The sequence below is a fragment of the Rhipicephalus microplus genome, chromosome 2, assembly GCF_043290135.1.
Source record: "Rhipicephalus microplus isolate Deutch F79 chromosome 2, USDA_Rmic, whole genome shotgun sequence".
NCBI lineage: Eukaryota > Metazoa > Arthropoda > Arachnida > Ixodida > Ixodidae > Rhipicephalus > Rhipicephalus microplus.
The window spans coordinates 8276049-8298470 of NC_134701.1; the positions used below are offsets into that span (position 1 = coordinate 8276049).

The 22422-nt window shown below is 53.1% G+C and overlaps 3 non-coding genes across 3 annotated transcripts; all 3 read left to right on the forward strand.

Annotated features, from left to right (window-relative positions):
• Positions 1 to 10825: 10825 nt before the first annotated feature.
• TRNAN-GUU (transfer RNA asparagine (anticodon GUU)) lies at positions 10826 to 10899 on the forward strand. The gene has a single exon. It is a non-coding gene; the product is annotated as a tRNA-Asn (tRNA).
• Positions 10900 to 12296: 1397 nt separating this feature from the next.
• On the forward strand, positions 12297 to 12370 carry TRNAN-GUU (transfer RNA asparagine (anticodon GUU)). The gene has a single exon. It is a non-coding gene; the product is annotated as a tRNA-Asn (tRNA).
• Positions 12371 to 15664: 3294 nt separating this feature from the next.
• Positions 15665 to 15738, forward strand: TRNAN-GUU (transfer RNA asparagine (anticodon GUU)). The gene has a single exon. It is a non-coding gene; the product is annotated as a tRNA-Asn (tRNA).
• Positions 15739 to 22422: the final 6684 nt, after the last annotated feature.

A 22422-nucleotide genomic window follows, 5' to 3' on the forward strand; every position in this document is an offset into this window, starting at 1 on the left:
GCCCACCCGGTGGTGGTGCGGCGATTTTTTTTGGTCTGATAGCTCTGAAGGAATGTTCTGATGGTGGTGAGAGGGGAGCAAGACTGTCTCCGTGGCGCAATGGGCTAACGCGATCGGCTGTTAACCGAAAGGTTGGAGTTTCGAGCTCTCCCGGGAGGGGTGTGTTGCTTTTTTTCTTTGCGCTGATAGCTTTGAAGATATGTTCTGATGGTGGTGAGAGTGGAGCAGGACTGTCTCCGTGGCGCAATTGGCTAGCGCGATCGGCTGTTAACCGAAAGGTTGGAGGTTTGAGCCCACCCGGTGGTGGTGCGGCGCTTTTTTTTGGGGTGATAGCTCTGAATAAATGTTCTGACGGCGGTGAGAGTGGAGCACAACTGTCTCCGTGGAGCAATTGGCTAGCGCGGGCGGCTGTTAACCGAAAGGTTGGAGGTTCGAGCCCACCCGGTGGTGGTGCGGCGCTTTTTTTCTGTGGGCTGATAGCTCTGAAGAAATGTTCTGACGGTGGTGAGAGTGGAGCACGACTGTCTCCGTGGCACAATTGGCTAGCGCGATCGGCTGTTAACCGAAAAGTGGGAGGTTCGAGCCCACCCGGTGATGGTGTGGCGCTTTTTTTTTCTTTGGGCTGAGAGCTTTGAAGATATGTTGTGACGGTGGTGAGAGTGGAGCAGGACTCTCTCCGGTGCGCAATTGGCTAGCGCGATTTCGTTGTTAACCGAAAAGTTGGAGGTTTGAGCCCACCCGGTGGTGGTGCGGCGCTTTTTTTTCTTTGCGCTGATAGCTTTGAAGATATGTTCTGATGGTGGTGAGAGTGAAGCAAGACTGTCTTCGTGGCGCAATGAGCTAGCGCGATCGGCTGTTAACCGAAACATTGGAGTTTCGAGCCCTCCCGGGAGTGGTTTGTTGCTTTTTTCTTTGCGCTGATAGCTTTGAAGATATGTTCTTATGGTGGTGAGAGTGGAGCAGGACTGTCTCCGTGGCGCAATTGGCTAGCGCGATCGGCTGTTAACCGAAAGGTTGGAAGTTTGAGCCCACCCGGTGGTGGTGCGGCGCTTTTTTTCTTTGGGGTGATAGCTCTGAATAAATGTTCTGACGGCGGTGAGAGTGGAGCACAACCTTCTCCGTGGGGAATTGGCTAGCGTGGTCGGCTGTTAACCGAAAGGTTGGAGGTTCGAGCCCACCCGGTGGTGGTGCGGCGCTTTTTTTTCTTTGGGCTGATAGCTCTGAAGAAATGTTCTGACGGTGGTGAGAGTGGAGCAGGACTGTCTCCGTGGCACAATTGGCTAGCGCGATCGGCTGTTAACCGAAAAGTGGGAGGTTCGAGCCCTCCCGGGTGGGGTGTGTTGCTTCTTTCTTTGCGCTATTAGCTTTGAAGATATGTTCTGATGGTGGTGAGCGTGGAGCACGATTGTCTCCGTGGCGCAAATGGCTAGCGCGATCGGCCGTTAACCGAAAGTTTGGTGTTTCGAGCCCTCCCGGGAGTGGTGTGTTTCTTTTTTCTTTGCGCTGATAGCTTTGAATATATGTTCTGATGGTGGTGAGAGTAGAGCACGACTGTCTCCGTAGCGCAGTTGGCTAGCGCTATCGGCTGTTAACCAAAAGTTTGGAGGTTCGAGCCCACCCGGTGGTGGTGCGGCGCTTTTTTTTGGGCTGATAGCTTTGAAGATATGTTCTGACGGTGGTGAGAGTGGAGCAGGACTGTCTCCGTGGCGCAATTGGCTTGCGCGATTGGCTGTTAACCGAAAGGTTGGAGGTTCGAGCCCACCCGGTGGTGGTGCGTTGCTTTTTTTCTTTGGGCTGATAGCTTTGAAGATATGTTCTGATGGTGGTGAGAGTGGAGCAGGATTGTCTCCGTGGCGCAATTGGCTAGCGCGATCGGCTGTTAACCAAAAGGTTGGAGTTTCGAGCCCACGCGGTGGTGGTGCGGCGCTCTTTTTTCTTTGGGCTGATAGCTTTGAAGATATGTTCTGATGGTGGTGAGAGTGGAGCAGGACTGTCTCCGTGGCGCAATTGGCTAGCGTGATCAGCTGTTAACTGAAAAGCTGGAGGTTCGAGCCCACCGGGTGGTGGTGCGGCGCCTTTTTTTCTTTGGGCTGATAGCTTTGAAGATATGTTATGATGGTGGTGAGAGTGGAGCAGGACTGTCTCCGTGGCGCAATAGGCTAGCGCGATCGGCTGTTAACCGAAAGGTTGGAGTTTCGAGCCCACCCGGTGGTGGTGCGGCGCTTTTTTTTCTTTGGGCTGATAGCTTTGAAGATATGTTCTGATGGTGGTGAGAGTAGAGCAGGACTGTCTCCATGGCGCAATTGGCTAGCGCGATCGGCTGTTAACCGAAAGGTTGGAGTTTCGAGCCCTCCCGGGAGTGGTGTGTGGCTTCTTTTCTTTGCGCTGATAACTTTGAAGATATGTTCTGATGGTGGTGAGAGTAGAGCACGACTGTCTCCGTGGCACAGTTCGTTAGCGCGATCGGCTGTTAACCAAAAGTTTGGAGGTTCGAGCCAACCCGGTGGTGGTGCGGCGCTTTTTTTTTCTTTGTGCTGATAGCTTTGAAGATATGTTCTCATGGTGGTGAGAGTGGAGCAGGACTGTCTCCGTGGCGCAATTGGCTAGCGCGATTGGCTGTTAACCGAAAGGTTGGAGGTTCGAGCCAACCCGGTGGTGGTGCGGTGCTTTTTTTTCTTTGGGCTGATAGCTTTGAAGATATGTTCTGATGGTGGTGAGAGTGGAGCAGGACTGTCTCCGTGGCGCAATAGGCTAGCGCGATCGGCTGTTAACCGAAAGGTTGGAGGTTTGAGCCCACCCGGTGGTGGTGCGGCGCTTTTTTTTCTGTGGGCTGATAGCTTTGATGATATGATCTGATGGTGGTGAGAGTGAAGCAGGACTTTCTCCGTGGCACAATTGGCTTGCGCGATCGGCTGTTAACCGAAAGGTTGGAGGTTCGAGCCCTCCCGGGTGGGGTGTGTTGCTTTTTTCTTTGCGCTGATAGCTTTGAAGATATGTTCTGATGGTGGTGAGCGTGGAGCACGATTGTCTCCGTGGCGCAATCAGCTAGCGCGATCGGCCGTTAACCGAAATGTTGGAGGTTCGAGCCCATGTGGCGGTGGTTCGGCGCTTTTTTTTCTTTGGGCTTATAGCTTTGAAGATATGTTCTGATGGTGGTGAGAGTGAAGCAGGACTGTCTCCGTGGCGCAATTGGCTAGCGCGATTGGCTGTTAACCGAAAGGTTGGAGGTTCGAGCCCACCCGGTGGCGCTGCGGTGCTTTTTTATCTTTGTGCTGATAGCTTTGAAGATATGTTCTGATGGTGGTGAGAGTGGAGCAGGACTGTCTCCGTGGCGCAATTGGCTTGCGCGATCGGCTGTTAACCGAAAGGTTGGAGGTTCGAGCCCATCCGGTAGTGGTGTGGCGCTTTTTTTTCTTTGCGCTGATAGCTTTGAAGATATGTTCTGATGGTGGTGAGAGTGGAGCAGGACTGTCTCAGTGGCGCAATTGGCTAGCGCCATTGGCTGTTAACCGAAAGGTTGGAGGTTCGAGCCCACCCGGTGGTGGTGCGGTGCTTTTTTTTGGGCTGATAGCTTTGAAGATATGTTCTGATGGTGGTGAGAGTGGAGCAGGACTCTCTCCGTGGCGCAATTGGCTTGCGCGATCGGCTGTTAACCGAAAGGTTGGAGGTTCGAGCCCAACCGGTGGTGGTGCGGCGCTTTTTTTTCTTTGGGGTGATAGCTCTGAAGAAATGTTCTGACGGTGGTGAGAGTGGAGCACGACTGTCTCCGTGGGGCAATTGGCTAGCGCGATCGGCTGTTAACCGAAAGTTTGGAGGTTCGAGCCCACCCGGTGGTGGTGTGGCGCTTTTTTTGTCTTTGGGCTGAGAGCTTTGAAGATATGTTCTGCCGGTGGTGAGAGTGGAGCAGGACTCTCTCCGGTGCGCAATTGGCTAGCGCGATTTCGTTGTTAACCGAAAAGTTGGAGGTTTGAGCCCACCCGGTGGTGGTGCGGCGCTTTTTTTCTTTGAGGTGATGGCTCTGAATAAATGTTCTGACGGTGGTGAGAGTGGAGCACAACTGTCTCCGTGGGGCAATTGGCTAGCGCGGTCGGCTGTTAACCGAAAGGTTGGAGGTTCGAGCCCACCCGGTGGTGGTGCGGCGCTTTTTTTTCTTTGAGCTGATAGCTCTGAAGAAATGTTCTGACGGTGTTGAGAGTGGAGCAGGACTGTCTCCGTGGCACAATTGGCTAGCGCGATCGGCTGTTAACCGAAAAGTGGGAGGTTCGAGCTCTCCCGGGAGGGGTGTGTTGCTTTTTTCTTTGCGCTGATAGCTTTGAACGTATGTTCTTATGGTGGTGAGAGTAGAGCACGACTGTCTCCGTGGCGCAATAGGCTAGCGCGATCGGCTGTTAACCGAAAGGTTGGAGGTTTGAGCCCTCCCGGTGGTGGTGCGGCGCTTTTTTTCTGTGGGCTGATAGCTTTGATGATATGTTCTGATGGTGGTGAGAGTGAAGCAGGACTGTCCCCGTGGCGCCATTGGCTAGCGCGATCGGCTGTTAACCAAAAAGTTGGAGGTTCGAGCCCTCCCGGGTGGGGTGTGTTGCTTTTTTCTTTGCGCTATTAGCTTTGAAGATATGTTCTGATGGTGGTGAGCGTGGAGCACGATTGTCTCCGTGGCGCAATTGGCTAGCGCGATCGGCCGTTAACCGAAAGTTTGGTGTTTCGAGCCCTCCCGGGAGTGGTGTGTTTCTTTTTTCTTTGCGCTGATAGCTTTGAATATATGTTCTGATGGTGGTGAGAGTAGAGCACGACTGTCTCCGTAGCGCAGTTGGCTAGCGCTATCGGCTGTGAACCAAAAGTTTGGAGGTTTGAGCCCACCCAGTGGTGGTGCGGCGCTTTTTTTCTTTGGGCTGATAGCTTTGAAGATATGTTCTGACGGTGGTGAGAGTGGAGCAGGACTGTCTCCGTGGCGCAATTGGCTTGCGCGATTGGCTGTTAACCGAAAGGTTGGAGGTTCGAGCCCACCCGGTGGTGGTGCGTTGCTTTTTTTCTTTGGGCTGATAGCTTTGAAGATATGTTCTGATGGTGGTGAGAGTGGAGCAGGATTGTCTCCGTGGCGCAATTGGCTAGCGCGATCGGCTGTTAACCAAAAGGTTGGAGTTTCGAGCCCACGCGGTGGTGGTGCGGCGCTTTTTTTTCTTTGGGCTGATAGCTTTGAAGATATGTTCTGATGGTGGTGAGAGTGGAGCAGGACTGTCTCCGTGGCGCAATTGGCTAGCGTGATCAGCTGTTAACTGAAAAGCTGGAGGTTCGAGCCCACCGGGTGGTGGTGCGGCGCTTTTTTTTCTTTGGGCTGATAGCTTTGAAGATATGTTATGATGGTGGTGAGAGTGGAGCAGGACTGTCTCCGTGGCGCAATAGGCTAGCGCGATCGGCTGTTAACCGAAAGGTTGGAGTTTCGAGCCCACCCGGCGGTGGTGCGGCGCTTTTTTTTCTTTGGGCTGATAGCTTTGAAGATATGTTCTGATGGTGGTGAGAGTAGAGCAGGACTGTCTCCGTGGCGCAATTGGCTAGCGCGATCGGCTGTTAACCGAAAGGTTGGAGTTTCGAGCCCTCCCGGGAGTGGTGTGTTGCTTCTTTTCTTTGCGCTGATAACTCTGAAGATATGTTCTGATGGTGGTGAGAGTAGAGCACGACTGTCTCCGTGGCGCAGTTCGCTAGCGCGATCGGCTGTTAACCGAAAGTTTGGAGGTTCGAGCCAACCTGGTGGTGGTGCGGCGCTTTTTTTTCTTTGTGCTGATAGCTTTGAAGATATGTTCTCATGGTGGTGAGAGTGGAGAAGGACTGTCTCCGTGGCGCAATTGGCTAGCGCGATTGGCTGTTAACCCAAAGGTTGGAGGTTCGAGCCAACCCGGTGGTGGTGCGGTGCTTTTTTTTCTTTGGGCTGATAGCTTTGAAGATATGTTCTGATGGTGGTGAGAGTGGAGCAGGACTGTCTCCGTGGCGCAATTGGCTAGCGCGATCGGCTGTTAACCAAAAAGTCGGAGGTTTGAGCCCACCCGGTGGTGGTGTGGCGCTTTTTTTTCTTTGGGCTGATAGCTTTGAAGATATGTTCTGATTGTGGTGAGAGTGGAGCTGGACTGTCTCCGTGGCGCAATTGGCTTGCGCGATCGGCTGTTAACCGAAATGTTGAGGGTTCAGCCCACCAGGTGGTGGTGCGGCGCTTTTTTTCTTCGTGCTGATAGCTTTGAAGATATGTTCTGATGGTGGTGAGAGTAGAGCAAGACTGTCTCCGTGACGCAATGGGCTAGCGCGATCGGCTGTTAACCGAAAGGTTGGAGTTTCGAGCCCTCCCGGGAGTGGTGTGTTGCTTTTTTCTTTGCGCTGATAGCTTTGAAGATATGTTCTGATGGTGGTGAGAGTGGAGTAGGACTATCTCCTTGGCGCAATTGGCTAGCGCGATTTCGTTGTTAACCGAAAGGTTGGAGGTTTGAAGCCACCCGGTGGTGGTGCGGCGCTTTTTTTTCTTTGCGCTGATAGCTTTGAAGTAATGTTCTGATGGTGGTGACAGTGGAGCAAGACTGTCTGCGTGGCGCAATGGGCTAGCGCGATCGGCTGTTAACCGAAAGGTTGGAGTTTCGAGCCCTCCCGGGAGTGGTGTGTTGCTTTTTTCTTTGCGGTAATAGCTTTGAAGATAGGTTCTGATGGTGGAGAGATAGGAGCAGGACTGTCTTCGTGGCGCAATTGGCTAGCGCGATCGGCTGTTATCCGAAAGGTTAGAGGTTTGAGCCCACCCGGTGGTGGTGCGGCGCTTTTTTTTCTTTGGGGTGATAGCTCTGAAGAAATGGTCTGACGGTGGTGAGAGCGGAGCACGACTGTCTCTGTGGCGCAATTGGCTAGCGCGATCGGCTGTTAACCGAAGGGTTGGAGGTTCGAGCCCACCCGGTGGTGGTGCGGCGCTTTTTTTTCTTTGGGCTGATAGCTTTGAAGATATGTTTTATTGTGGTGAGAGGGGAGCAAGACTGTCTCCGTGGCGCATTGGGCTAGCGCGATCGGCTGTTAACCGAACGGTTGGAGTTTCGAGCTCTCCCGGGAGGGGTGTGTGGCTTTTTTTCTTTGCGCTGATAGCTTTGAAGGTATGTTCTGACGGTGGTGAGAGTGGAGCACGATTGTCTCCGTGGCGCAATTGGCTAGCGCGATCGGCCGTTAACCGAAAGTTTGGTGTTTCGAGCCCTCCCGGGAGTGGTGTGTTTCTTTTTTCTTTGCGCTGATAGCTTTGAATATATGTTCTGATGGTGGTGAGAGTAGAGCACGACTGTCTCCGTAGCGCAGTTGGCTAGCGCTATCGGCTGTGAACCAAAAGTTTGGAGGTTTGAGCCCACCCAGTGGTGGTGCGGCGCTTTTTTTCTTTGGGCTGATAGCTTTGAAGATATGTTCTGACGGTGGTGAGAGTGGAGCAGGACTGTCTCCGTGGCGCAATTGGCTTGCGCGATTGGCTGTTAACCGAAAGGTTGGAGGTTCGAGCCCACCCGGTGGTGGTGCGTTGCTTTTTTTCTTTGGGCTGATAGCTTTGAAGATATGTTCTGATGGTGGTGAGAGTGGAGCAGGATTGTCTCCGTGGCGCAATTGGCTAGCGCGATCGGCTGTTAACCAAAAGGTTGGAGTTTCGAGCCCACGCGGTGGTGGTGCGGCGCTTTTTTTTCTTTGGGCTGATAGCTTTGAAGATATGTTCTGATGGTGGTGAGAGTGGAGCAGGACTGTCTCCGTGGCGCAATTGGCTAGCGTGATCAGCTGTTAACTGAAAAGCTGGAGGTTCGAGCCCACCGGGTGGTGGTGCGGCGCTTTTTTTTCTTTGGGCTGATAGCTTTGAAGATATGTTATGATGGTGGTGAGAGTGGAGCAGGACTGTCTCCGTGGCGCAATAGGCTAGCGCGATCGGCTGTTAACCGAAAGGTTGGAGTTTCGAGCCCACCCGGCGGTGGTGCGGCGCTTTTTTTTCTTTGGGCTGATAGCTTTGAAGATATGTTCTGATGGTGGTGAGAGTAGAGCAGGACTGTCTCCGTGGCGCAGTTCGCTAGCGCGATCGGCTGTTAACCGAAAGTTTGGAGGTTCGAGCCCACCGGGTGGTGGTGCGGCGCTTTTTTTTCTTTGGGCTGATAGCTTTGAAGATATGTTATGATGGTGGTGAGAGTGGAGCAGGACTGTCTCCGTGGCGCAATTGGCTAGCGCGATCGGCTGTTAACCGAAAGGTTGGAGTTTCGAGCCCTCCCGGGAGTGGTGTGTTGCTTCTTTACTTTGCGCTGATAACTTTGAAGATATGTTCTGATGGTGGTGAGAGTAGAGCACGACTGTCTCCGTGGCGCAGTTCGCTAGCGCGATCGGCTGTTAACCGAAAGTTTGGAGGTTCGAGCCAACCCGGTGGTGGTGCGGCGCTTTTTTTTCTTTGTGCTGATAGCTTTGAAGATATGTTCTCATGGTGGTGAGAGTGGAGAAGGACTGTCTCCGTGGCGCAATTGGCTAGCGGGATTGGCTGTTAACCCAAAGGTTGGAGGTTCGAGCCAACCCGGTGGTGGTGCGGTGCTTTTTTTTCTTTGGGCTGATAGCTTTGAAGATATGTTCTGACGGTGGTGAGAGTGGAGCAGGACTGTCTCCGTGGCGCAATTGGCTAGCGCGATCGGCTGTTAACCAAAAAGTCGGAGGTTTGAGCCCACCCGGTGGTGGTGTGGCGCTTTTTTTTCTTTGGGCTGATAGCTTTGAAGATATGTTCTGATTGTGGTGAGAGTGGAGCTGGACTGTCTCCGTGGCGCAATTGGCTTGCGCGATCGGCTGTTAAACGAAATGTTGAGGGTTCAGCCCACCAGGTGGTGGTGCGGCGCTTTTTTTCTTCGTGCTGATAGCTTTGAAGATATGTTCTGATGGTGGTGAGAGTAGAGCAAGACTGTCTCCGTGACGCAATGGGCTAGTGCGATCGGCTGTTAACCAAAGGGTTGGAGTATCGAGCCCTCCCGGGAGTGGTGTGTTGCTTTTTTCTTTGCGCTGATAGCTCTGAAGATATGTTCTGATGGTGGTGAGAGTGGAGTAGGACTATCTCCGTGGCGCAATTGGCTAGCGCGATTTCGTTGTTAACCGAAAGTTGGAGGTTTGAGCTCACCCGGTGGTGGTGCGGCGCTTTTTTTTCTTTCCGCTGATAGCTTTGAAGATATGTTCTGAAGGTGGTGAGAGTGGAGCAAGACTGTCTCCGTGGCGCAATGGGCTAGCGCGATCGGCTGTTAACCGAAAGGTTGGAGTTTCGAGCCCTCCCGGGAGTGGTGTGTTGCTTTTTTCTTTGCGGTAATAGCTTTGAAGATATGTTCTGATGGTGGTGAGAGTGGAGCAGGACTGTCTTCGTGGCGCAATTGGCTAGCGCAATCGGCTGTTATCCGAAAGGTTGGAGGTTTGAGCCCACCCGGTGGTGGTGCGGCGCTTTTTTTTCTTTGGGGTGATAGCTCTGAAGAAATGGTCTGACGGTGGTGAGAGTGGACTGTCTCTGTAGCGCAATTGGCTAGCGCGATCGGCTGTTAACTGAAAGGTTGGAGGTTCGAGCCCACCCGGTGGTGGTGCGGCGCTTTTATTTGTTTGGTCTAATAGCTTTGAAGATATGTTCTGATGGTGGTGAGAGTGGAGCAGGACTGTCTCCGTGGCGCAATTGGCTAGCGCGATCGGCTGTTAACCGAAAGATTGGAGGTTCAAGCCCACGCGGTGGTGGTGCGGCTCTTTTTCTTTTTTGGGCTGATAGCTTTGAAGGTATGTTCTGACGGTGGTGAGAGTGGAGCAGGACTGTCTCCGTAGCGCAATTGGCTAGCGCGATCGGCTGTTAACCGAAAAGTCGGAGGTTTGAGCCCACCCGGTGGTGGTGTGGCGCTTTTTTTTTCTTTGGGCTGCTAGCCTTGAAGATATGTTCTGATGGTGGTGAGAGTGGAGCTGGACTGTCTCCGTGGGGCAATTGGCTTGCGCGATCGACTGTTAACCGAAAGGTTGAGGGTTCAGCCCACCCGGTGGTGGTGCGGCGCTTTTTTTTTCGCGCTGATAGCTTTGAAGATATGTTCTGATGGTGGTGAGAGTAGAGCAAGACTGTCTCCGTGGCGCAATGGGCTAGTGCGATTGGCTGTTAACCGAAAGGTTGGAGTTTCGAGCCCTCCCGGGAGTGGTGTGTTGCTTTTTTCTTTGCGGTAATAGCTTTGAAGATATGTTCTGATGGTGGAGAGATAGGAGCAGGACTGTCTTCGTGGCGCAATTGGCTAGCGCGATCGGCTGTTATCCGAAAGGTTAGAGGTTTGAGCCCACCCGGTGGTGGTGCGGCGCTTTTTTTTCTTTGGGGTGATAGCTCTGAAGAATTGGTCTGACGGTGGTGAGAGCGGCGCACGACTGTCTCTGTGGCGCAATTGGCTAGCGCGATCGGCTGTTAACCGAAAGGTTGGGGGTTCGAGCCCACCCGGTGGTGGTGCGGCGCTTTTTTTTCTTTGGGCTGATAGCTTCGAAGATATGTTTTATTGTGGTGGGAGTGGAGCAGGACTGTCTCCGTGGCGCAATTGGCCAGCGCGATCGGCTGTTAACCGAAAAGTTGGAGGTTCGAGCCCTCCCGGGAGTGGTGCGGCGCTTTTTTTTCTTTGGGCTGATAGCTTTGAAGATATGTTCTGATGGTGGTGAGAGGGGAGCAAGACTGTCTCCGTGGCGCATTGGGCTAGCGCGATCGGCTGTTAACCGAAAGGTTGGAGTTTCGAGCTCTCCCGGGAAGGGTGTGGCTTTTTTTCTTTGCGCTGATAGCTTTGAAGGTATGTTCTGACGGTGGTGAGAGTGGAGCACGACTGTCTCCGTGGCGCAATTGGTTAGCGCGATCGGCTGTTAACCGAAAGGTTGGAGGTTCGAGCCCTCCCGGTGGTGGTGCGGCGCTTTTGTTTTGTGGGCTGATAGCTTTGAAGATATGTTCTGATGGTGGTGAGAGTGGAGCAGGACTGTCTCCGTGGCGCAATTGGCTGAGGCGATCGGCTGTTAACCGAAAGATTGGAGGTTCGAGCCAACGCGGTGGTGGTGCAGCGCTTTTTCTTCTTTGGGCTGATAGCTTTGAAGGTATGTTCTGACGGTGGTGGGAGTGGAGCAGGACTGTCTCCGTGGCGCAATTGGCTAGCGCGATCGGCTGTTAACCGAAAAGTCGGAGGTTTGAGCCCACCCGGTGGTGGTGTGGCGCTTTTTTTTCTTTGGGCTGATAGCCTTGAAGATATGTTCTGATGGTGGTGAGTGTGGAGCTGGACTGTCTCCGTGGCGCAATTGGCTTGCGCGATCGGCTGTTAACCGAAAAGTCGGAGGTTTGAGCCCACCCGGTGGTGGTGTGGCGCTTTTTTTTTCTTTGGGCTGCTAGCCTTGAAGATATGTTCTGATGGTGGTGAGAGTGGAGCTGGACTGTCTCCGTGGGGCAATTGGCTTGCGCGATCGACTGTTAACCGAAAGGTTGAGGGTTCAGCCCACCCGGTGGTGGTGCGGCGCTTTTTTTTTCGCGCTGATAGCTTTGAAGATATGTTCTGATGGTGGTGAGAGTAGAGCAAGACTGTCTCCGTGGCGCAATGGGCTAGTGCGATTGGCTGTTAACCGAAAGGTTGGAGTTTCGAGCCCTCCCGGGAGTGGTGTGTTGCTTTTTTCTTTGCGGTAATAGCTTTGAAGATATGTTCTGATGGTGGAGAGATAGGAGCAGGACTGTCTTCGTGGCGCAATTGGCTAGCGCGATCGGCTGTTATCCGAAAGGTTAGAGGTTTGAGCCCACCCGGTGGTGGTGTGGCGCTTTTTTTTCTTTGGGGTGATAGCTCTGAAGAAATGGTCTGACGGTGGTGAGAGCGGCGCATGACTGTCTCTGTGGCACAATTGGCTAGCGCGATCGGCTGTTAACTGAAAGGTTGGAGGTTCGAGCCCACCCGGTGGTGGTGCGGCGCTTTTTTTTCTTTGGGCTGATAGCTTCGAAGATATGTTTTATTGTGGTGAGAGTGGAGCAGGACTGTCTCCGTGGCGCAATTGGCCAGCGCGATCGGCTGTTAACCGAAAAGTTGGAGGTTCGAGCCCTCCCGGGAGTGGTGCGGCGCTTTTTTTTCTTTGGGCTGATAGCTTTGAAGATATGTTCTGATGGTGGTGAGAGGGGAGCAAGACTGTCTCCGTGGCGCATTGGGCTAGCGCGATCGGCTGTTAACCGAAAGGTTGGAGTTTCGAGCTCTCCCGGGAGGGGTGTGGCTTTTTTTCTTTGCGCTGATAGCTTTGAAGGTATGTTCTGACGGTGGTGAGAGTGGAGCACGACTGTCTCCGTGGCGCAATTGGTTAGCGCGATCGGCTGTTAACCGAAAGGTTGGAGGTTCGAGCCCTCCCGGTGGTGGTGCGGCGCTTTTGTTTTGTGGGCTGATAGCTTTGAAGATATGTTCTGATGGTGGTGCGAGTGGAGCAGGACTGTCTCCGTGGCGCAATTGGCTAGCGCGATCGGCTGTTAACCGAAAGATTGGAGGTTCGAGCCAACGCGGTGGTGGTGCAGCGCTTTTTCTTCTTTGGGCTGATAGCTTTGAAGGTATGTTCTGACGGTGGTGAGAGTGGAGCAGGACTGTCTCCGTGGCGCAATTGGCTAGCGCGATCGGCTGTTAACCGAAAAGTCGGAGGTTTGAGCCCACCCGGTGGTGGTGTGGCGCTTTTTTTTCTTTGGGCTGATAGCCTTGAAGATATGTTCTGATGGTGGTGAGAGTGGAGCTGGACTGTCTCCGTGGCGCAATTGGCTTGCGCGATCGGCTGTTAACCGAAAGGTTGAGGGTTCAGCCCACCCGGTGGTGGTGTGGCGCTTTTTTTCTTCGCGCTGATAGCTTTGAAGATATGTTCTGATGGTGGTGAGAGTAGAGCAAGACTGTCTCCGTGGCGCATAGGCTAGTGCGATCGGCTGTTAACCAAAAGGTTGGAGTATCGAGCCCTCCCGGGAGTGGTGTGTTGCATTTTTCTTTGCGTTGATAGCTCTGAAGATATGTTCTGATGGTGGTGAGAGTGGAGTAGGACTATCTCCGTGGCGCAATTGGCTAGCGCGATTTCGTTGTTAACCGAAAGTTGGAGGTTTGAGCTCACCCGGTGGTGGTGCGGCGCTTTTTTTTCTTTCCGCTGATAGCTTTGAAGATATGTTCTGATGGTGGTGAGAGTGGAGCAAGACTGTCTCCGTGGCGCAATGGGCTAGCGCGATCGGCTGTTAACCGAAAGGTTGGAGTTTCGAGCCCTCCCGGGAGTGGTGTGTTGCTTTTTTCTTTGTGGTAATAGCTTTGAAGATATGTTCTGATGGTGGTGAAGAGTGGAGCAGGACTGTCTTCGTGGCGCAATTGGCTAGCGCAACGGCTGTTATCCGAAAGGTTGGAGGTTTGAGCCCACCCAGTGGTGGTGCGGCGCTTTTTTTTCTTTGGGGTGATAGCTCTGAAGAAATGGTCTGACGGTGGTGAGAGTGGACTGTCTCTGTAGCGCAATTGGCTAGCGCAATCGGCTGTTAACCGAAAAGTCGGAGGTTTGAGCCCACCCGGTGGTGCTGTGGCGCTTTTTTTTCTTTGGGCTGCTAGCCTTGAAGATATGTTCTGATGGTGGTGAGAGTGGAGCTGGACTGTCTCCGTGGGGCAACTGGCTTGCGCGATCGACTGTTAACCGAAATGTTGAGGGTTCAGCCCACCCGGTGGTGGTGCGGCGCTTTTTTTCTTCGCGCTGATAGCTTTGAAGATATGTTCTGATGGTGGTGAGAGTAGAGCAAGACTGTCTCCGTGGCGCAATGGGCTAGTGCGATTGGCTGTTAACCGAAAGGTTGGAGTTTCGAGCCCTCCCGGGAGTGGTGTGTTGCTTTTTTCTTTGCGCTGATAGCTCTGAAGATATGTTCTGATGGTGGTGAGAGTGGAGTAGGACTATCTCCGTGGCGCAATTGGCTAGCGCGATTTCGTTGTTAACCGAAAGTTGGAGGTTTGAGCTCACCCGGTGGTGGTGCGGCGCTTTTTTTTCTTTCCGCTGATAGCTTTGAAGATATGTTCTGAAGGTGGTGAGAGTGGAGCAAGACTGTCTCCGTGGCGCAATGGGCTAGCGCGATTGGCTGTTAACCGAAAGGTTGGAGTTTCGAGCCCTCCCGGGAGTGGTGTGTTGCTTTTTTCTTTGCGGTAATAGCTTTGAAGATATGTTCTGATGGTGGTGAGAGTGGAGCAGGACTGTCTTCGTGGCGCAATTGGCTAGCGCAATCGGCTGTTATCCGAAAGGTTGGAGGTTTGAGCCCACCCGGTGGTGGTGCGGCGCTTTTTTTTCTTTGGGGTGATTGCTCTGAAGAAATGGTCTGACGGTGGTGAGAGTGGACTGTCTCTGTCGCGCAATTGGCTAGCGCGATCGGCTGTTAACTGAAAGGTTGGAGGTTCGAGCCCACCCGGTGGTGGTGCGGCGCTTTTATTTGTTTGGTCTGATAGCTTTGAAGATATGTTTGATGGTGGTGAGAGTGGAGCAGGACTGTCTCCGTGGCGCAATTGGCTAGCGCGATCGGCTGTTAACCGAAAGATTGGAGGTTCGAGCCCACGCGGTGGTGGTGCGGCTCTTTTTCTTTTTTGGGCTGATAGCTTTGAAGGTATGTTCTGACGGTGGTGAGAGTGGAGCAGGACTGTCTCCGTAGCGCAATTGGCTAGCGCGATCGGCTGTTAACCGAAAAGTCGGAGGTTTGAGCCCACCCGGTGGTGGTGTGGCGCTTTTTTTTTCTTTGGGCTGCTAGCCTTGAAGATATGTTCTGATGGTGGTGAGAGTGGAGCTGGACTGTCTCCGTGGGGCAATTGGCTTGCGCGATCGACTGTTAACCGAAAGGTTGAGGGTTCAGCCCACCCGGTGGTGGTGCGGCGCTTTTTTTTCGCGCTGATAGCTTTGAAGATATGTTCTGATGGTGGTGAGAGTAGAGCAAGACTGTCTCCGTGGCGCAATGGGCTAGTGCGATTGGCTGTTAACCGAAAGGTTGGAGTTTCGAGCCCTCCCGGGAGTGGTGTGTTGCTTTTTTCTTTGCGGTAATAGCTTTGAAGATATGTTCTGATGGATGAGAGATAGGAGCAGGACTGTCTTCGTGGCGCAATTGGCTAGCGCGATCGGCTGTTATCCGAAAGGTTAGAGGTTTGAGCCCACCCGGTGGTGGTGCGGCGCTTTTTTTTCTTTGGGGTGATAGCTCTGAAGAAATGGTCTGACGGTGGTGAGAGCGGCGCACGACTGTCTCTGTGGCGCAATTGGCTAGCGCGATCGGCTGTTAACCGAAAGGTTGGAGGTTCGAGCCCACCCGGTGGTGGTGCGGCGCTTTTTTTTCTTTGGGCTGATAGCTTCGAAGATATGTTTTATTGTGGTGAGAGTGGAGCAGGACTGTCTCCGTGGCGCAATTGGCCAGCGCGATCGGCTGTTAACCGAAAAGTTGGAGGTTCGAGCCCTCCCGGGAGTGGTGCGGCGCTTTTTTTTCTTTGGGCTGATAGCTTTGAAGATATGTTCTGATGGTGGTGAGAGGGGAGCAAGACTGTCTCCGTGGCGCATTGGGCTAGCGCGATCGGCTGTTAACCGAAAGGTTGGAGTTTCGAGCTCTCCCGGGAGGGGTGTGGCTTTTTTTCTTTGCGCTGATAGCTTTGAAGGTATGTTCTGACGGTCGTGAGAGTGGAGCACGACTGTCTCCGTGGCGCAATTGGTTAGCGCGATCGGCTGTTAACCGAAAGGTTGGAGGTTCGAGCCCTCCCGGTGGTGGTGCGGCGCTTTTGTTTTGTGGGCTGATAGCTTTGAAGATATGTTCTGATGGTGGTGAGAGTGGAGCAGGACTGTCTCCGTGGCGCAATTGGCTAGCGCGATCGGCTGTTAACCGAAAGATTGGAGGTTCGAGCCAACGCGGTGGTGGTGCAGCGCTTTTTCTTCTTTGGGCTGATAGCTTTGAAGGTATGTTCTGACGGTGGTGAGAGTGGAGCTGGACTGTCTCCGTGGGGCAATTGGCTTGCGCGATCGACTGTTAACCGAAAGGTTGAGGGTTCAGCCCACCCGGTGGTGGTGCGGCGCTTTTTTTTTCGCGCTGATAGCTTTGAAGATATGTTCTGATGGTGGTGAGAGTAGAGCAAGACTGTCTCCGTGGCGCAATGGGCTAGTGCGATTGGCTGTTAACCGAAAGGTTGGAGTTTCGAGCCCTCCCGGGAGTGGTGTGTTGCTTTTTTCTTTGCGGTAATAGCTTTGAAGATATGTTCTGATGGTGGAGAGATAGGAGCAGGACTGTCTTCGTGGCGCAATTGGCTAGCGCGATCGGCTGTTATCCGAAAGGTTAGAGGTTTGAGCCCACCCGGTGGTGGTGCGGCGCTTTTTTTTCTTTGGGGTGATAGCTCTGAAGAAATGGTCTGACGGTGGTGAGAGCGGCGCACGACTGTCTCCGTGGCGCAATTGGCCAGCGCGATCGGCTGTTAACCGAAAAGTTGGAGGTTCGAGCCCTCCCGGGAGTGGTGCGGCGCTTTTTTTTCTTTGGGCTGATAGCTTTGAAGATATGTTCTGATGGTGGTGAGAGTGGAGCAGGACTGTCTCCGTGGCGCAATTGGCTAGCGCGATCGGCTGTTAACCGAAAGATTGGAGGTTCGAGCCAACGCGGTGGTGGTGCAGCGCTTTTTCTTCTTTGGGCTGATAGCTTTGAAGGTATGTTCTGACGGTGGTGAGAGTGGAGCAGGACTGTCTCCGTGGCGCAATTGGCTAGCGCGATCGGCTGTTAACCGAAAAGTCGGAGGTTTGAGCCCACCCGGTGGTGGTGTGGCGCTTTTTTTTCTTTGGGCTGATAGCCTTGAAGATATGTTCTGATGGTGGTGAGAGTGGAGCTGGACTGTCTCCGTGGCGCAATTGGCTTGCGCGATCAGCTGTTAACCGAAAGGTTGAGGGTTCAGCCCACCCGGTGGTGGTGTGGCGCTTTTTTTCTTCGCGCTGATAGCTTTGAAGATATGTTCTGATGGTGGTGAGAGTAGAGCAAGACTGTCTCCGTGGCGCATAGGCTAGTGCGATCGGCTGTTAACCAAAAGGTTGGAGTATCGAGCCCTCCCGGGAGTGGTGTGTTGCTTTTTTCTTTGCGCTGATAGCTCTGAAGATATGTTCTGATGGTGGTGAGAGTGGAGTAGGACTATCTCCGTGGCGCAATTGGCTAGCGCGATTTCGTTGTTAACCGAAAGTTGGAGGTTTGAGCTCACCCGGTGGTGGTGCGGCGCTTTTTTTTCTTTCCGCTGATAGCTTTGAAGATATGTTCTGATGGTGGTGAGAGTGGAGCAAGACTGTCTCCGTGGCGCAATGGGCTAGCGCGATCGGCTGTTAACCGAAAGGTTGGAGTTTCGAGCCCTCCCGGGAGTGGTGTGTTGCTTTTTTCTTTGTGGTAATAGCTTTGAAAATATGTTCTGATGGTGGTGAAGAGTGGAGCAGGACTGTCTTCGTGGCGCAATTGGCTAGCGCAATCGGCTGTTATCCGAAAAGTTGGAGGTTTGAGCCCACCCAGTGGTGGTGCGGCGCTTTTTTTTCTTTGGGGTGATAGCTCTGAAGAAATGGTCTGACGGTGGTGAGAGTGGACTGTCTCTGTAGCGCAATTGGCTAGCGCAATCGGCTGTTAACCGAAAAGTCGGAGGTTTGAGCCCACCCGGTGGTGGTGTGGCGCTTTTTTTTCTTTGGGCTGCTAGCCTTGAAGATATGTTCTGATGGTGGTGAGAGTGGAGCTGGACTGTCTCCGTGGGGCAACTGGCTTGCGCGATCGACTGTTAACCGAAAGGTTGAGGGTTCAGCCCACCCGGTGGTGGTGCGGCGCTTTTTTTTCTTCGCGCTGATAGCTTTGAAGATATGTTCTGATGGTGGTGAGAGTAGAGCAAGACTGTCTCCGTGGCGCAATGGGCTAGTGCGATTGGCTGTTAACCGAAAGGTTGGAGTTTCGAGCCCTCCCGGGAGTGGTGTGTTGCTTTTTTCTTTGCGCTGATAGCTTTGAAGATATGTTCTGATGGTGGTGAGAGTGGAGTAGGACTATCTCCGTGGCGCAATTGGCTAGCGCGATTTCGTTGTTAACCGAAAGGTTGGAGATTTGAGCCCACCCGGTGGTGGTGCGGCGCTTTTTTTTCTTTGCGCTGATAGCTTTGAAGTTATGTTCTGATGGTGGTGAGAGTGGAGCAAGACTGTCTCCGTGGCGCAATGGGCTAGCGTGATCGGCTGTTAACCGAAAGGTTGGAGTTTCGAGCCCTCCCGGGAGTGGTGTGTTGCTTTTTTCTTTGCGGTAATAGCTTTGAAGATATGTTCTGATGGTGGTGAGAGTGGAGCAGGACTGTCTTCGTGGCGCAATTGGCTAGCGCGATCGGCTGTTATCCGAAAGGTTGGAGGTTTGAGCCCACCCGGTGGTGGTGCGGCGCTTTTTTTTCTTTGGGGTGATAGCTCTGAAGAAATGGTCTGACTGTGGTGAGAGTGGACTGTCTCTGTGGCGCAATTGGCTAGCGCGATCGGCTGTTAACCAAAAGGTCGGAGGTTCGAGCCTACCGGGTGATGGTGCGGCGCTTTTTTTCTTTGGGCTGAAAGCTTTAAGACATGTTATGATGGTGGTGAGAGTGGAGCAGGACTGTCTCCGTGGCGCAATAGGCTAGCGCGATCGGCTGTTAACCGAAAGGTTGGAGTTTCGAGCCCACCCAGTGGTGGTGCGGCGCTTTTTTTTCTTTGGACTGATAGCTTTGAAGATATGTTCTGATGGTGGTGAGAGTGGAGCACGACTGTCTCCGTGGCGCAGTTCGCTAGCGCGATCGGCTGTTAACCGAAAGGTTGGAGGTTCGAGCCCATCCGGTGGTGGTGCGGCGCTTTTTTTTCTTTGTGCTGATAGCTTTGAAGATATGTTCTGATGGTGGTGAGAGTGAAGCAGGACTGTCTCCGCGGCGCAATTGGCTAGCGCGATCGGCTGTTAACTGAAAGGTTGGAGGTTCGAGCCCACCCGGTGGTGGTGCGGTGCTTTTTTTTCTTTGGGCTGATAGCTTTGAAGATATGTTCTGATGGTGGTGAGAGTGGAGCAGGACTGTCTCCGTGGCGCAATTGGCTAGCGCAATCGGCTGTTAACCGAATCGTTGGAGGTTCGAGCCCACCCGGTGGTGGTGTGGCGCTTTTTTTTCTTTGGGCTGATAGCTTTGAAGATATGTTCTGATGGTGGTGTGAGTGGAGCTGGACTGTCTCCGTGGCGCAATTGGCTTGCGCGATCGGCTGTGAACCGAAAAGTTGGAGGTTCGAGCCCACCCGGTGGTGGTGCGGCGCTTTTTTTTCTTTGCGCTGATAGCTTTCAAGATACGTTCTGATGGTGGTGAGAGTAGAGCAAGACTGTCTTCGTGGCGCAATGGGCTAGCATGATTGGCTGTTAACCGAAAGGTTGGAGTTTCGAGCCCTCCCGGGCGTGGTGTGTTGCTTTTTTCTTTGCGCTGATAGCTTTGAAGATATGTTCTGATGGTGGTGAGAGTGGTGCAGGACTATCTCCGTGGCGCAATTGGCTAGCGCGATTTCGTTGTTAACCGAAAGGTTGGAGGTTGGAGCCCACCCAGTGGTGGTGCGGCGCTTTTTTTTCTTTGCGCTGCTAGCTTTGAAGATATGTTCTGATTGTGGTGAGAGTGGAGCAAGACTGTCTCCGTGGCGCAATGGGCTAGCGCGATTGGCTGTTAACCGAAAGGTTGGAGTTTCGAGCCCTCCCGGGTGTGGTGTGTTGCTTTTTTCTTTGCGGTAATAGCTTTGAAGATATGTTCTGATGGTGGTGAGAGTGGAGCAGGGATGTCTTCGTGGCGCAATTGGCTAGCGCGATCGGCTGTTATCCGAAAGGTTGGAGGTTTGAGCCCACCCGGTGGCGGTGCGGCGCTTTTTTTTCTTTGGGGTGATAGCTCTGAAGAAATGGTCTGACGGTGGTGAGAGTGGAGCACGACTGTCTCTGTGGCGCAATTGGCTAGCGCGATCGGCTGTTAACCGAAAGGTTGGAGGTTCGAGCCCACCCGGTGTTGGTGCGGCGCTTTTTTTTCTTTGGTCTAGCTCTGAAGAAATGTTCTGACGGTGGTGAGAGTGGAGCAAGACTGTCTCCGTGGCGCAATGGGCTAGCGCGATTGGCTGTTAACCGAAAGGTTGGAGTTTCGAGCCCTCCCGGGTGTGGTGTGTTGCTTTTTTCTTTGCGGTAATAGCTTTGAAGATATGTTCTGATGGTGGTGAGAGTGGAGCAGGGATGTCTTCGTGGCGCAATTGGCTAGCGCGATCGGCTGTTATCCGAAAGGTTGGAGGTTTGAGCCCACCCGGTGGCGGTGCGGCGCTTTTTTTTCTTTGGGGTGATAGCTCTGAAGAAATGGTCTGACGGTGGTGAGAGTGGAGCACGACTGTCTCTGTGGCGCAATTGGCTAGCGCGATCGGCTGTTAACCGAAAGGTTGGAGGTTCGAGCCTACCGGGTGATGGTGCGGCGCTTTTTTTCTTTGGGCTGAAAGCTTTGAAGACATGTTATGATGGTGGTGATAGTAGAGCAGGACTGTCTCCGTGGCGCAATAGGCTAGCGCGATCGGCTGTTAACCGAAAGGTTGGAGTTTCGAGCCCACCCAGTGGTGGTGCGGCGCTTTTTTTTCTTTGGACTGATAGCTTTGAAGATATGTTCTGATGGTGGTGAGAGTGGAGCACGACTGTCTCCGTGGCGCAGTTCGCTAGCGCGATCGGCTGTTAACCGAAAGGTTGGAGGTTCGAGCCCACCCGGTGGTGGTGCGGCGCTTTTTTTTCTTTGTGCTGATAGCTTTGAAGATATGTTCTGATGGTGGTGAGAGTGAAGCAGGACTGTCTCCGTGGCGCAATTGGCTAGCGCGATCGGCTGTTAACCGAAAGGTTGGAGGTTCGAGCCCACCCGGTGGTGGTGCGGTGCTTTTTTTTCTTTGGGCTGATAGCTTTGAAGATATGTTCTGATGGTGGTGAGAGTGGAGCAGGACTGTCTCCGTGGCGCAATTGGCTAGCGCAATCGGCTGTTAACCGAATCGTTGGAGGTTCGAGCCCACCCGGTGGTGGTGTGGCGCTTTTTTTTCTTTGGGCTGATAGCTTTGAAGATATGTTCTGATGGTGGTGTGAGCGGAGCTGGACTGTCTCCGTGGCGCAATTGGCTTGCGCGATCGGCTGTGAACCGAAAAGTTGGAGGTTCGAGCCCACCCGGTGGTGGTGCGGCGCTTTTTTTTCTTTGCGCTGATAGCTTTCAAGATATGTTCTGATGGTGGTGAGAGTAGAGCAAGACTGTCTTCGTGGCGCAATGGGCTAGCATGATTGGCTGTTAACCGAACGGTTGGAGTTTCGAGCCCTCCCGGGAGTGGTGTGTTGCTTTTTTCTTTGCGCTGATAGCTTTGAAGATATGTTCTGATGGTGGTGAGAGTGGTGCAGGACTATCTCCGTGGCGCAATTGGCTAGCGCGATTTCGTTGTTAACCGAAAGGTTGGAGGTTGGAGCCCACCCAGTGGTGGTGCGGCGCTTTTTTTTCTTTGCGCTGCTAGCTTTGAAGATATGTTCTGATTGTGGTGAGAGTGGAGCAAGACTGTCTCCGTGGCGCAATGGGCTAGCGCGATTGGCTGTTAACCGAAAGGTTGGAGTTTCGAGCCCTCCCGGGTGTGGTGTGTTGCTTTTTTCTTTGCGGTAATAGCTTTGAAGATATGTTCTGATGGTGGTGAGAGTGGAGCAGGGATGTCTTCGTGGCGCAATTGGCTAGCGCGATCGGCTGTTATCCGAAAGGTTGGAGGTTTGAGCCCACCCGGTGGCGGTGCGGCGCTTTTTTTTCTTTGGGGTGATAGCTCTGAAGAAATGGTCTGACGGTGGTGAGAGTGGAGCACGACTGTCTCTGTGGCGCAATTGGCTAGCGCGATCGGCTGTTAACCGAAAGGTTGGAGGTTCCAGCCCACCCGGTGGTGGTGCGGCGCTTTTTTTTCTTAGGGCTGATAGCTTTGAAGATATGTTTTATTGTGGTGAGAGTGGAGCAGGACTGTCTCCGTGGCGCAATTGGCCAGCGCGATCGGCTGTTAACCGAAAAGTTGGAGGTTCGAGCCCTCCCGGGAGTGGTGTGTTCCTTTTTTCTTTGCGCTGATAGCTTTGAAGATGTGTTCTGATGGTGGTGAGAGTGGAGCACGACTGTCTCCGTGGCGCAATTGGCTAGCGCGATCGGCTGTTAACCGAAAGGTTGGAGGTTCGAGCCCACCCAGTGGTGGTGCGGCGCTTTTGTTTTTCGGGCTGATAGCTTTGAAGATATGTTCTGATGGTGGTGAGGGGGGAGCAAGACTGTCTCCGTGGCGCATTGTGCTAGCGCGATCGGCTGTTAACCGAAAGGTTGGAGTTTCTAGCTCTCCCGGGAGGGGTGTGTGGCTTTTTTTTGCGCTGATAGCTTTGAAGGTATGTTCTGACGGTGGTGAGAGTGGAGCACGACT